This window comes from Ursus americanus, chromosome 26 (genome assembly GCF_024610735.1).
Source record: "Ursus americanus isolate L20-20 chromosome 26, mUrsAme1.1.p, whole genome shotgun sequence".
Lineage (NCBI taxonomy): Eukaryota > Metazoa > Chordata > Mammalia > Carnivora > Ursidae > Ursus > Ursus americanus.
Window position 1 is genome coordinate 36,675,525 of NC_142152.1, and position 15,020 is coordinate 36,690,544.

General features: G+C 43.2%; 1 protein-coding gene across 1 annotated transcript in view; it reads right to left on the minus strand.

Annotated features, from left to right (window-relative positions):
• The window catches only part of DICER1 (dicer 1, ribonuclease III), a 69,513-nt gene extending 54,741 nt beyond the window's left edge, over window positions 1-14,772 (minus strand). Inside the window, exon 1 of the mRNA XM_087856207.1 lies at window positions 14,693-14,772. The gene's annotated coding sequence lies outside the window, so the exon portion shown is untranslated. The remainder of the gene's footprint in view (window positions 1-14,692) is intronic.
• Between the last annotated feature and the right edge of the window lie 248 nt (window positions 14,773-15,020).

Here is a 15,020-nt window from a genome sequence, read left to right on the forward strand (position 1 = left end):
TGTTAACTATTGGTAAATATAGGTATCGAGATGGGAGTTCTTTATACTATTCCTACAACTCAGAAGTTTAAAAATATTTTAAAACAAAGTCAAAAGTAAAACTCTACTAAAAACTGATACATACGTTTGACTACCAGTACCCAGAAAAATGGAAATTGTCCAATTGTATTTTGTGGTAGTCTAAAAAGTAATATTTAAGGTGATTTTTTTCCCCTTAAAAGACCTTTAAGTCCTGCTCCTTAAATGATTTATTCATTCAACAAGTATTTATTGAGCAAAACATACGTACTACAAACCTGTATTCTGGAGAAGACAAGAACTGGGTGGAGATCAGTTCGGCAAATGAGCAGTAACAGCCCCCCATCAGGGAGGGGACAGTGACAGGGCATCATAGGGGTGAGGAGTTAGCATGTGGAGAAGCATTATAGGGAAACCATGCGAGTCAAGTTGCAGAAATTACAAGCAGTGTGCCAATGCACTCGTCCCACACGAGAGTGGTGAAATAGTGCAACAGGTTAAGATAAGCTAGAGCTCCATCCTAAAGGACCTTAACATACAGCTCCACAGGGATCCGAAGATCTGGGCCTCTGCTTTTCTATTCTCAGCATACACCAAGGGCTCTCCCTTAGTTCATCTCAGCCAAGAACAAATATCTACACAAGGCCCAGAGACAGGAACAGTGCAAGACGATACAAGAGACTTCTGAAGTTTCCTCTCTCCACTAAAGAAGACATTCCTCTTCCTGGTTATAATGATTGGATTATACCGGAACTTCCCCTGTTTGCACATGGAAAGTCCCCTGTCCCAGGCACTATCCACTCACTTACCCCAACCCTAGAGGAACCAGGATGGCTGGTTATCCTACCTCCAGCTATGATTCTCTATCCTTGGCCACGATCGCACATTTCCACTTGGAGATAGATCCACACTTAGCTATCAAGGGAACTTCGGGCTATTCCAAAAACTGAACTAATCTAATAAGAAAGATGAAGATTCATTACTGCTAAATATAATTTCAAAAAATATATCCATGACAGGAATTAGATGTTTCAAAAAAGAGAAGCAGAATCAGAATAAATGCGGCCTAAGGTAACCACCCTTGTTTCGCTCAATTATGTCACAATCAAACCCAGTACACACACATTACATAAAGAATCCAGGCGAGAGAGGAAAAGAAGGGGGCTCCAAAGTCGGGAGTGCTGATGGAATCCTTCTGTGAGCTACAAGAATCTTGGGCAAATGACCTTGTCTGCCTTTCCGCCAGCCTCATCTCTACCATAGGACCTGCGAAGATGGTGGACTCCGGCTCTCCTTCCTCCCCTACACAATCCCGTAACATACACACTGAATTCATTAGCTAAGTCAAATATGCAAATCACTAAAAAGACAGGTCTGACACTGGGTGTGAAAAAGGGAACTTCGTGTCCTGGCGGGAAGGGGTGAGACGCTGCCAGAGCCCCGCTAAAGAACACTCGGCGTCAAGGACAATTAAGAGCACGGGACATTACTACCATATTCTGGGACTACAAAGAATGGGAAAGGAGCAGGAACCAAAACTACAACCAGAGGCTCATATCTTCCAGAGTATTCATAACCCTCTTAAAAAAAAAAAAAAAAGAAATTAAAAGAAAAAGAAAAAACACAGGAAAGAATCCACACTAGACCAAAGGCCCAAACTGGCAGCTACCATATCCTGCAAAGCCGGCGTGCTGTTAACATCCTACACTGCCTGAACACGAGCAAAGCCACTCGGACACCCAGTATGTTCCAGAATTTTCCACATCTGCTTACACCTCATCGCATGGATCAAGTCTGGCACCTGCAAGGGACCTACACGGTAAGTAAACCATCTGAATGACCATGGACAATGTGATACACACAATATGAACGCTAAAAGCGTAAGTAAATATTTGTCATTTGCCAGACCCAAGCTCTTGCCCAGGACTACCAACAAGCACCAGTCCCAGAAAAAAAAAAAGTGATTAAAAACAAAAGAAGAGTACTAATGGATCTCAAGGCAGTGTGTAATTAGGTATGGGGAACATGAATCAAACCGGTATAGCAAGACGGCTCAAAACCTTCAATGGATTCCCCTGGCACTCAGGCTAAAATGCAAAATCCTTACTATGTATGGCCCTGCATCTCTCTCTAACTGGGGCTTGTGTGACTCTGTCACCTCCCCGCAGCCATGAGGAACTCTCAGCACCTCCACCAACTCTTTCTTACCCCAGAGCCTTTGCACATACCACCCCCCGCTAGCTGCCCCCCAACCTGTAGGTCTCATCATCAGTGCCACTTTTTCAGAAAGTCAACAGTTTCAGTGAAAAGACAGTAAATCTGTACGTCCAGAACCAACTTGGGTGCCAGGCACAAGCAGGATGCTTCTGAATAAATGAATAAATGCTGACAATTCTCACTCCTAATAAGCAATACTTAGATAGAGATTAACTGAATACTGACTGCCCCACTCCCAAAGAGTTAAGATACTATTATCTCATACTTTAACCACTTTTTATTTTCACTATCCCTTAGAAACAATCCTGCAAAGAACCAAGAACATGTTAAATTACAATTCACTAGTCAAATTAATCCAAAATGAATCCAAATCTTTAGAAAACAATGAATCTAAAATTAATCCAAAATTAATCCAAAACGGAGCAAAGTTAAAAACTTAGCTCCAAGGGGCACCTGGGTGGCTCAGTTGGTTAAGCATCCAACTCTTGGTTTCAGCTCAGGTCATGACCTCAGGGTTGCGAGATTGAGCCCCGTGTGGGACTCTGTGCTGGGTATAAAGCCTGCTTAAGATTCTCTCTCTCCCTCTCTCTCTGCCCCTCCATCCCCTAATTTAAAAAAAATTAGTTCCAAATCTAATTACAGATTTCACATACCAATAGCCTTTGAATATAATTTGTTTTCAGGGAACTAACTTTGTCCATATAAATCACACTAGTATAAAAAACCTAATTCGAGTAGCATCAACCACTGTTTATTCTCCCACAAACCACAACAAAGAGTATTCTTTATATTAAATCACTTAACAATCTCTAAAAAAATTGTAGTTTTCCAAATGGAGCAAAGTTTTATCTGGTTATTTCTATTTTTAGTATCAATGACTTCTTAGTAGCCACTCAAGAAAGTATTTTAGAAGTGGGCAAATTCCTTGAAAAACATAACCTACCAAAATTAACCTCCAAAGAAACAGAACATTTGAAGAGGCTTTTAAAGAAAACAGATTCTTACACACTCCCAAGCCCAGACGGCCTCACTAGAGGGAATTCTTCTACGCATCTAAAGAAAGAACTACAATCTTAAAAACAAACCCTTCAGGAGGACTGAAATGAGGGGAATACTTTCTACCTCTTTCCGTGAGGCCAGCATAAACGTGACACCAAAACCCAACAAGGACACCACAGTAAAGGAAAATTAGAGACCTACCTCTCAAACTCAGAATGTAAAAATACTAACCAAAATATAAGCAAACTGAATCCAGGAATATATAAAAAGGATACTGCATCACGACCAGTTGTGGTTTATCACAGCAATGCAAGGATGGCTTAACATGCAGAAGTCAATTGACGTATTACTATTTAGTATAAAGCATCACTACTTAAGACAGGGTGGGTAATGACACAAGAAAAGACAATGCAACAGAACAGACTATGGAAACGACCCACCCATGTAAGGCTATTTAATTAGTGACAAAAACAATACTGCACTGTAGTACAGAAAAGGATGGTTTCTTCAAGTAACAACTGGGTTAACTGTGTATCCAGATGGAAAAAGTGAGTTTTGACTCCTTCCTCAAGTCGTACACAAAAATCAATGCCAGTTGGATTGTAGGTCTAAATGAGCAAAGTAAAACTTCAAAGTCTTTAGAAAACAACGTAAGAGGGGCGCCTGGGTGGCTCAGTCAGTTAAGCATCTGCCTTCGGCTCAGCTCATGATCCCAGAATCCCGGCATTGAGTCCCACATCCCCACATCGGGCTCCCTGCTTAGCCGGGAGTCTGCTTCTCCCACTGCCCCTCCCCCTGCTCATGCTCTCTCTTTCTCTCTCTCTCTCTCAAATAAATAAAATCTTGAAAAAAAGTTAAAAAAAAAAAAAGGAAACAACATAAGAGAATACCTCCATGTCCCTGGAATGAGCAAAAACTTCTTAGACAAGACGTTAAAAGCACTAATCATTAAGGGAAAAAATTGACAAACTGGACTAGATTAAAATTTAAAATATCTGTTTATCGCATGATCTGATTACGAGAGTGAAAAGGCGAGCCAGGGTAGGAGATACATAAACAATCTCTACAAATCGATAAGAAACAGGCAGACAAGTAAATGAACAGTGGGCAAAGGACTTCACCACAAAGGATATCAAATGGTCAATAATCTTCATAAGCAATTAGAAGGATGCACATTAAACCACAATGAACCACTACCACATCCATCAAAATGGCCAACATGAAGAGGACACACAAAACCAAGTGTGAGAAAGGATGTGGAGCTGCGAGAACTTTCATACACGGCCGGCAGAACTGCCAACTGGGAGTATCTGCTCTGAATATACACAGACTCTAAAACCCAAATAATTCCCTTCTATGTGTATACCTGACTGAAATATACACATATATTCACCAAAAAACATGCACAAGAATGCACTATCCCTAACAGCTCAACCCAAAACCAAGCCCAATGTCCATCAGCAATGTAACAGACAAGTAAATACTGACATAGTCATGTAACAGAATAATCCGCATCACCAGAGGGTGCAATGGAATGAACCTCACCCACTTAAGATGTGCAGTGAAGAAACCCAACACAGAAATCATACCATACAGCTTCCACTACACAGACTTCAAAATCAGGACAAGTCAGTATGGTGTTTTTGGCCGGGGGGTGGAGGGTGTAATTGCCTGGATACACTCTGTATATCCTTGTGATTTATGCACTTTCCTGTTTATCAGCTGAAACTGATGCCACTGAAAGTTTATTTTGAAAGAGAAGTACACAATCCTTAATACAATATGTAAAACTTCTTCATTGGCCATGTGCATACGTGAGATGGGAGGGAGAAGATTTACTGAGCACTCGAATTCTATTATTTAATTTCATCCTCAAAACAACCCTGAAACAAGGATCATCGCCATTTTACAGGGATGTGAAATAACTTTCCCAAGGCCATTTGCCCAATAAATGGGAGAGGTGAAATTCTACTTAAATTCCGACTCCAAGCTTATTTCCATAATCCACAATAACACTACGGTCTCGGAGGAGGTGTCTATTCACACTGATTTGCCAGTAAAAATAAGCTGCTTCTGGATGTTCCTTTTGATCTCCCCAGGGGGGTGAAAAAGAGTAAATGCAACTTAAAATTAACAGAAGCAAACTAATATTTTAATTTTAGCAGAATCTGCACACACATATAAATAATTACTGCCTTAATTTTAAAACCTGTGGCAACCAAAATCAGCCCTGTCCGCTGACATTTCCCTTGCCCCTTCTAGCCTAGGAACGTAGGTGCTCAATAAACACACAATAACTGACTATATCTCACCATATTTCCTAGTCTCTCTATTCCGTTCAGCTGATGACTAAACGTGATGTACTACCTGCTACAAATACTACATAATGACTCCTTCAGTGAAACGAAAAGTACTACCTTAAAAGAGATTACTATCATAAAGGGGGTTCGGACATGGTGAAATAAACTAGATAAATTAATATTTTAGAAACTACAACGTGCTGTGTAATTTTGTCTTCGCTCAATACAGACAACACAAGTAAGCAGTTTAGCCGAGTATCTGCCGCAGATACACAAATACTACAGACTTCACACATGTATAGACGTGTATGTATGTGCATATACGCACAAGTGTGCATATGTATGCATGTATGTGTGTGCATGTATGTGCACACGGGTTAAAAAGGCTTCAAGAAAATTACTTATTTCCCTATTCTTGGCCAAAGTACAGAGCCAACTCACAACTAAAAAAAAAAAACAAAAACTTCCCAGAATTCTCCCAATGTTTAACGACACAAAAGCTAGGTGTTTGCAAAGACTGAGTGTAAAAACGATATTCACCTTCAGAACTGCATCATGTCAGTGGAGATCTTTTACAAACATATCCCAAAAGAAAAGCACTGTTTGGCAATACCTGTTTTCACACATTTTATTGAAGAAGGGCTGAAAACTAAAGGCCATATATTTGATAAGCAAAAAAGAATGATCCCTTTGAAGATACTAATTGCATTTAGACAAGAAATTATACCTTGTCTTAACTCCCGTTCAATTTACAAACTGCATTCAAATGCTTAATTTAGGTTGTTTCATCATTTGTTCACATATTTTTTATCAACAAAAGCCTGTCTTTCCCTTAAAACACCCAAAATTATGTTTGGTCTAAGACTAATAGGGGCACCTGGGTGGCTCAGTCATTAAGTGTCTGCCTTTGGCTCAGGGCGTGATCCCGGGGTCCTGGGATCGAGCCCCACATCAGGCTTCTCCGCTGGGAGCCTGCTTCTTCCTCCCCCACTCCCCCTGCTTGTGTTCCCTCTCTCGCTGTGTCTCTGTCAAATAAATAAACAAAATCTTAAAAAAAAAAACAAGACTAATCAACAGTTTATTGGATGTAGCAGGTACATACAAAGATTTATAAGTCAGAGATCTCTCCTCTTTAATACTTAGCTATACAAGACAGAAAAGTTAGGTAATCTCAGCAGTGTTATGCACAAAATAAAAGCTTTTAGGTTAAAAAAGCAGAGTGTCTCCTAGACACTTGTCCCCTCATTCACAGTACCAGAGGCCTCTCCATGGGTTATCTGCTTTTCACCATACTGATCAGAGAGAAGGCTTTCAACAGTTTGTTAGATTTTCCCTCATTAACAAGCATTTAATAAGCTGTACTAGGAGCAGAGACAGAACATGAAAAGACTCCACTGTCTCTGCTGTGCCATCCGTTCAACGTAAAATCTGGCTCTCTCTACTTTTCAAGACGATTTCGCAGGGGTTTTCATCTTACGTTCCTCTCTCAGAACAGCTCACAAGGCCATCGTCTCCTTTCTCATGGTCACTGTGCACAAATCTTATTACGCAAAAAAATGCAGCCTCTCTTTTCCATGCCTCATATTTAGTTAAGATTCTCAGCTTGAAACGGAGAGGTCCCAGAATTATATGGCTGCTTCAAAGATGACTGACTCTAAGATATTTAGAGACTTGTAAATGTTCTCAATTTTACTAGTGAGAAAATTAAAGCTAAGTCTAGCAAGGCCAACGTGACCTGTCCTTAACATGCAGCTAATTATTTAGAAGTAAAGACAAACTAGAACAGAGGTTTCTTAACCACACGTTACCTTGCGCTATTCATTCCATTCCATCAATCATGTGGAACCTGTGCCTCGATCATCCAGAATTGTCACTTCCTTAGTTAACCTATTACTTGTCTTTACGGGCGTAGACATAGCCTAATCGAGCATCTACAGATAGGATTCAGGAAGGGTCCCTGCACCTGCTATAATTTTATGTAAAATTATGAGCACGTACATCTTTCTGGGAATAAGATTCACATCTTTCATCAAATCAGTAGTCTCCAAAGACCAGAAACCACTGGCCTACACCAAGGGCATGTGATAGATATATAAAAAGTTCATGTCGGTTTGAAATACAGATACAAGGACAGTGTATGTATTCATGCCTAATAGAAGAATAATGGCTATTTAGGGAGAGCTAGCAATATTAAGGCACTATTACACTTGATATCACTATTACAGAGAACCAAGACAGCTGAACCATTTGATACAATGTAGACAATTTTTAGTGTAGAACTTCGCCTTTGAAATATTGCTCCCAAGCCCTCCTCTCTTTCATCTTCTATTATGAATGTATTGGACATACATCTCTATAGTAATAATTTTGGGGGAAAATCACAATATAATCACATTAGGAACATAAGCAAGATTTTCTCTAATGCAGATAAAGGAAAAATAGTATCAGCTAAATGTTATCAAATAGAGTCATGTGCCAGAAGTGGGCTGAGAGTTTAAGAAACTCATTTTTTCCTCACAACGTCAAGTAGGTAATATTATGACCAGTTTACCAATGAGGAAGCTGACACTCAGAAAGGTTGCCATATGCCCTGGGCTCCTCAGCTACAAACCGGAGGAATCAGCATTTGAACCCTGGTCTCTCTGACATCAAACACTTGCTCTTCACCAGCCCTACAATGCTCTGATATAATACTAATATTTAATTTTGCAAGGTGGAAAAAGCTTAAAATACCACCGATCAGAGCTCCTCATGAGCGACAGCTGTGCAGCACGGTGTGTAACAGGAGGCCAGGCCATTCAAACCTCTGGGTTCGTCATGTTAACTTTGCCTTCCTGGGCTGTTACCAACAAAAAGACAAAAATCCTGAAATCTCAAAGTATTAGACAAGTCAGTAGACTTTCTTTGCCCCTTAAAAAACAGGTACTGATCTAACTCCTTAGTCAAAGAACCTTTCTAACATTTCCAAGATCAATTTTTAAATTGAGATCCTTCTCTCATTATTTGAGTTCTTTAAGTACGTTATTTTTAAAATTCTGAACTGGTTTGCTGACATTTTCTCATTCCCAGAAGACTTTTCAAATGTGTTTTTTAAATCGCTACTTTATTGTATACATTGAGTTGTTAGCTAAAGGAGCACGGCCACAACTACCAGAGTGAGGCTGCTTCACCACTGAGAAAGCTTCCAATACCAGCAAAACCCCCAATTCTTAGAGCACTTTTCTTTCTTTCTTTTCTTTTCTTTCTTTCTTTCTTTCTTTCTTTCTTTCTTTCTTTCTTCCTTCCTTCCTTCCTTCCTTCCTTCCTTCCTTCCTTCCTTTCTTTCTTTCTTTCTCGTCTTTCCTCCCTCCCTCCCTCCCTTCCTTTCTTGATTTTATTTATTTTAGAGAGAGAGCAAACTAGCACAGGTAGGGGGAGGGACAGAAGGAGATGGAGAGGGAGCACACTCCCCACTGAGCAAGGAGCCCGATGGTAGCACTCGATCCCAGGACCTGAGCCGAAGGCAGATGCTTAACTGACTGAGCCACCCAGGGGCCCCAGCACATTTTTTCTATGATATTTAACACTTCTCTCGGTCTACAATGTTTCTACGCACCTAGTCATATGGACATCACAAATAGAGGAGAACCAAGAATCAGACAGCATACCTGGTCCAAAATCAGAAGAGTAATGATCTTTTTAAAAGCCTTACTATACAAGTAATATTATTCTCCATAAATCTACGTTAGCTTCTAAGTACTTTAAGAAATTAAATATAAACTAATCTATTCATTCAACAAATCTGAGCATCTTCTACTATGCCCAGCACTCTTCCATCCTTACTCTCATAAACCTTTACACAGCCAAGACACTTAATATCACCAGGAGCCTCAAAAATGAAAACACTATGGCCAAAATGTAATTACTTTCTAGTAACAGTCTTACTGACATCCTCAGACAATGTTTTCTTGTGGCACCTCTTAGTCACTTATTTTAAATGTAAAGCAACTTGGTATTTTAAAAGAGTACCAACAATTCATTGACAATTTCAGATAAACAGGAAAGCCACTTTGTACTCAGGATTTACTTTAACAAAGGCCTTTTTACATGACTGAAAATTTAAATTTCATCAGCTTGGCCTCAAAAATACTGCTTTTCTCTCTGTAGTCATTCACGGAGTATACACCACCACATAAGAAAGGCGACCAACACACATTCCTAAAGAGGGGCAGAAAAAATCCTGACTGCCTATACTGTCCAGAAAAGAGCTTATTTGCGAATGGATTGTTATTCAGCATCTGTCAAAAGCCTGAATGAGACAATTGATATTTCAGGGACATCAGCTTAAAGATAAATTAACTAAACTCTAATGAATCACATTACCAGAACGATGCACACCTATATTACTAAAGCTTTTCTATTATGTCTGAGGCTTTTATCCACTTTCTCTAAAATGGCATGTGAAAAATGTTTCCCTATCATTTGTAAAATGTAAAACATTTTCTCCATATATACTTAATGTCATTTTATCCAAGAATCCAAATGATTATTCTTCATACAAGAGAAAAGTCTGGTATATGTCTTCTCATTAATCAATGCCAACTATAATTAGTTTTGCTTCCTCTTTTGCTTTGACTAATACAAATTAAAACAAAACAAAACCTCTTTAGTTACACACAGATGCTGAGCCATCCTTGCCCTAAGCCATCTTCTCTAAATTCCCTCTAGCAACTTCCATACTCTACCCCTGAAGCTCTGCCATTATTTTCAGTCTTCTCAAACTTATAATTGTAAGACAATCTCAAATCCTTTCTCAAGTAGATAAGTAATAAACAGTTGTCTCTACATCGCTGTACTAATACTAGAATTGCTTTAGTAGAAATTAGTTATAACTAAAAATCAGCCTGGATCATGCAGAAGATTTGGTAAGCATCAAAGAATCAGAAAACAAGGACTGAAAGACCCACCTCCCAGGCTAAGGAGGTAGACTCCCAAAGAGAGAATGCTGCCTCCTGAGATTCTTGTCTACTTTGGCAAGTCATAAGTGCATGACAGAAAAAATACTGCAAAGAAACCTGTGAATAAGAGCTAGTATAATACATATCCATCCACTGGGGTTTCTGAAGTAAACTCTTGAACGTCCAAAAAGCAAAGCACAAGGTAAACAAGATAAATCACCTGGCTTCAACTTCATATTTACACGAGTTAAACACGGGCCTTGCCAATCTCTTCCTCTAGCACCCACCAGAGCACGACAAAGCCCCAGGACGAAGCACCTGAATGACCTCAGTTCCTTGAACACCCACCTGCCAGTGGTAGGAAGCAAGATCATAAAAATGAGTAAATCCTGGGCCTCAAGGAGATTAAAGTCTTTTATTAACACAGAGGAATTTTTTATAGGATAGTGTAACTGCCTGGAACAACCCTCAGAAAACTCATATTGCAATAAATTCTGAATCTAGTGTTTTGACGACTGAGAAACAGCCTGCCCACTTCTGAGTATATACCCAAAAGAAGTAGAGGCAGGGACTCAACGGATACCTGTACATCTACGCTCAGAGCAGCATTACTCACAAAGCCAAAAGGCAGAAGCACCCCACGTGTCCATCCACAGAAAAACAGATACACAAAATGTGTGTGCGTATGTACTGAATACTATTCGGCCTTAAAAAAGAAGGAAATGCTGACACGTGCCACAGCGTGAATGAACGCCGAAGACCATGCTAGGTGAAATAAGCCAGTCACAAAAGGACAAATACTGCAGGACTCCAACGACAGGAGGTTCCTAGAGCAGTCCGATCCACAGAGACAGAAGAATGGTGGGTGCCAGGTCTGAGAGGAGGATGGAATGGGGAGTTAGTGTTTAGTGCAGGCAGAATTTCAGCTGAAGATGATGAAAAGTAAAATATGCATCACAAAATTTACCATTTTAACCATTAGTAAGTGTGCAGTTTGGTGACATTAAGTATGTGCATGTTGTTTTGTAACCATCACCACCCCGGAAAAAATCTGAATTATTCAGATAATCAGAAGCCACCAGAGTGTTTAAGGCTAGAAAGAGTTTCATTCATTCAACAGATATTAACTAAGGACTTTAAGGCTAGAAAGAGTTTCATTCATTCAACAGATATTAACTAAGGACCTGTTATGCAGGTTTTTCTCCTAAAATCCACTTGATACAACGATGCAATGCAATGCAGTGCAAAAGGGCCTACACACAGGCCAATCAAACCATGATTGTACCGACTGCCACTTCTAGATTCATAACCCAGGTCAATAATCTGAGTCTTCGTTTCCTTGCATGTAAAATAAAGACAATATTGAGTTTGCCTCAGGGTTGCAGTGAGGATTAAATGAGAATGTATATAAAGGCAACTGAAACATCTTGGCACAGAATAAGGAGGCACTTTTTATTAATAAATGTGTCCCTTCTTTCCCTTGCCACAAGTAATGACCACAGGATGTTAAGGTCATGAGTGAGAGATCCTCTATGAAATATCTACTTTCTCAAATGAAACCAGCAGCTCACTTGTCAGACAGTAGCAGGGAATAAATCATCTCAATGCCATAAAAGTCATCCTTCCTAGAAGGCAGCGCAACACCAAAAGAACTCCAACTATGAAACACCGCAAAATCACTATCAAATATGAATCAAGAGCCACATCAAAATAAAATGTCTTCTAAAACAAAGACAAGAAAACTTAGCAACGGCCAAACCTCACTATACAACTCATACAAGAGCCACAGGCAAAATACAGTAGATGGTCTTAACCTTTAATGATGAGATGATAGCATAAACCTAAAATAATGGCAGCAAAAGAAGACCTTTTCTCCCCAAATTAAACTAATACATCTTTTCTTAAAACAGCATGTTGATGCCATGAATAAATCCATTAACCCATGTTACCATTTAAATGTCCACAGTGACCGTATTAAAGACAATCTTTATAGTACTGCTAACCTATAAACAGAGTAAGTTTGATATGGCCTAAAATGAAGTTCTAGAACAGTTACATGCACGTGTGTGTGTGTGTGTGTGTGTGTGTGTGTGTGTGTGTAGCATATGCTCCATAGGATACACATGTGTCACAGGTAGTAGCTGGCTCTAAAGACAACACTATGCAAAATAAACGGATTATTTCAGAGCCTAGATAGTAATAATATTCCCCCAAATATTAATAGTGCTAAAATCACTATCCCTAGCAGTCTCATTCAGAATCCTGTACCATCATCTACCCTCTAATAAATTACTGGAACTCTAGGTTAAGATGCATACTCATATTTAGGAAGCTTAACGTTTGCAGCAACACAATTTCAATTTAGTGAACCTTTTATTACAGCACATTTTAAAATACATATTTTCGAAGTTACTTAACTCCTCACTCCTGCCCTTTCCGTTCACTGAGTGTGTTGCAACTTGACAAACAAGCAACTGAAAATCGGGATTGCAAAGATTCGGAAAACTCAAAACCAGAAGCACCTCCAGGCAGCACAGACTTGAACGTAATTACTCTTTAATAAGATGAATGCTTTTTAAGTGTGATAGTCCTCAGAGTGTTTAGACTTTTCATATGGATCAGGAACGGGTCGCCAAAGAATGACTTCCTTCACAAAAGCACTGACTGAACACTACAGAGCAAAGGACTCCTCACTCATCCCTGTTTTTACAAATCTCTATGCTATTAGAGATACATTACGTGGTTTGTTCAGCTCTGCCGCGGGCAGAGCCTTCGGGGCATCTCAGCTTTTCGAGACAATTCACTTAAATCTGATGTGCTAACCTAAAACATACACTGACTTCCCGAAGATTAAAAACCCTCACGAAAGGCTCCTTTGCAGGGTTCCGGCGTTCTGGCAACAAAAACAGCGGAGGGGAGGGGCGAAAAGATGGCCTCGGCCACCCGCCCCGGGGGACCCAGAACTGGTCACCTGCCAGTAAACGCTAACAATCCTCCCCGGGCGGGACCCGAAGGCTCGCGCTTCCCCGCCAGCCCCGACAGCCAGCCTTCCTGCCCTCCGAGGAGGCCCGACGCGGGGGGCGGGGAGGGGGGATGCCCGGCCGCCGCAGGTCCCGAGGATGCTCCCCCGACGCCGGCGCGGGTCCCGCACCGCTCCCGCGTGCGTAACCGGACCTGTCAAAGGCTGCTCTCCACGGGCCCGGCGGGCGGCAAGACGGGCTCCACGCCCGCTGCGGAGGCGCCCACGGCCCCGGCCGCCGCCAGCCCGACCACACCGAGTCCCTCCAAGGCGCAGAGGTCGGGGCAGCGCGGAGCCCGGCGCGGGGGACGCCCGGCCCGCAGGCCGCGCCGCCCGGCACCAGGCGAGGCCGCGCCATCTGGCCGCGCCGGCTCCCTTCCCCGGAGGGTCCGGGCCCGGGAGCCCATGCGGGCCTCGCCGCGGAGGCGGGCGCGGGGGCCGGGCGGAGCCGTTCCCCGCCCCGCACACAAAGCGGCTCCGCGGGAGCCCGCCTCACCTGCAGCACGGGGCGCCGCGGGCCTTCGAGAACCATCGGACCCCGCTCCGGCACGCGCGTCACAGCCCAGGCCTCCGGGTGCCGCCTAGCGCCGCCGCCGCCGCCATTTCCTCCCGCTCGCCGTCGCCTCGTCCCCGCTGTCAGGTTACTCCATTCACCTGGGCCTGGAGCAGCCTGCGCCGCGCCGCCGCCTCGACCCCTCCCGCCGGCGCCTGCGGAGACTGCGCAGAGCCCGGCTCGCCCGCAGCCCGCGCACGGCCCGCGGCAACGGCGCACAGCCGCTTGGAGAATCCCACCGGCGCCCGCGCCGCCCCCTCCGCGCCCCCACGCTCCGCTCGCCTTGCTCGCCCCGTGCCAGCATGAGAGCGAGCCTGTGATTGGACAGGGTGCGGCGGTGAAAGGTTAATCCTGGCCCCGCAGCCACTCAGGAGCCGGGAGACAGCGGACGCGGGAGGCGGAAGCCAGGCGGCGTTTGCGGCCCAGCGCCGGGAGTGGACCGGGGCGATCCACCGCCTGTAGCCCCGCGCCTTCGCCGCCCTCCCGGGCCCGGGCGCCGAGACTGCGGGCGCTCGCTCAGCTCGGCAGAACCTCCCGGCTCTCGGAATTCGTCAGCCTCCATTGTTGCCCCTCTGGCACCCACCGCCCCCTAAACGTGGCCCTGCCCCATGGCCGGAATTGTTCTCCCGAGGCTCAGCGCTCCTCTTACCACTGCCTCCCCTTTTTAAAGGGCCTTCCCACGCGCCTGCTTCCCCGCCGTGGTGGTGCAGGGCACTCCACATTTGGGGAGACAACAGACCCCACCCCCGCCCCCGCCCCGGAACTGGGATAACCGGATAATGGGATGGAGATGGCAGCCCCATTTATGTAAATTGATCATTTGCATAGGTCGCAACCCTCTGCCAACCCTCGTGGCTGTGAATTAAAGTATGGGTGGAGGTGAAGTACGTGATTGGCTTAAAGACAATCCTATTAATTTTTCCCAAAATGTAGGCATCTCTTGCAGAGGACTCCCCCTGATACACCGGAGGACGTAT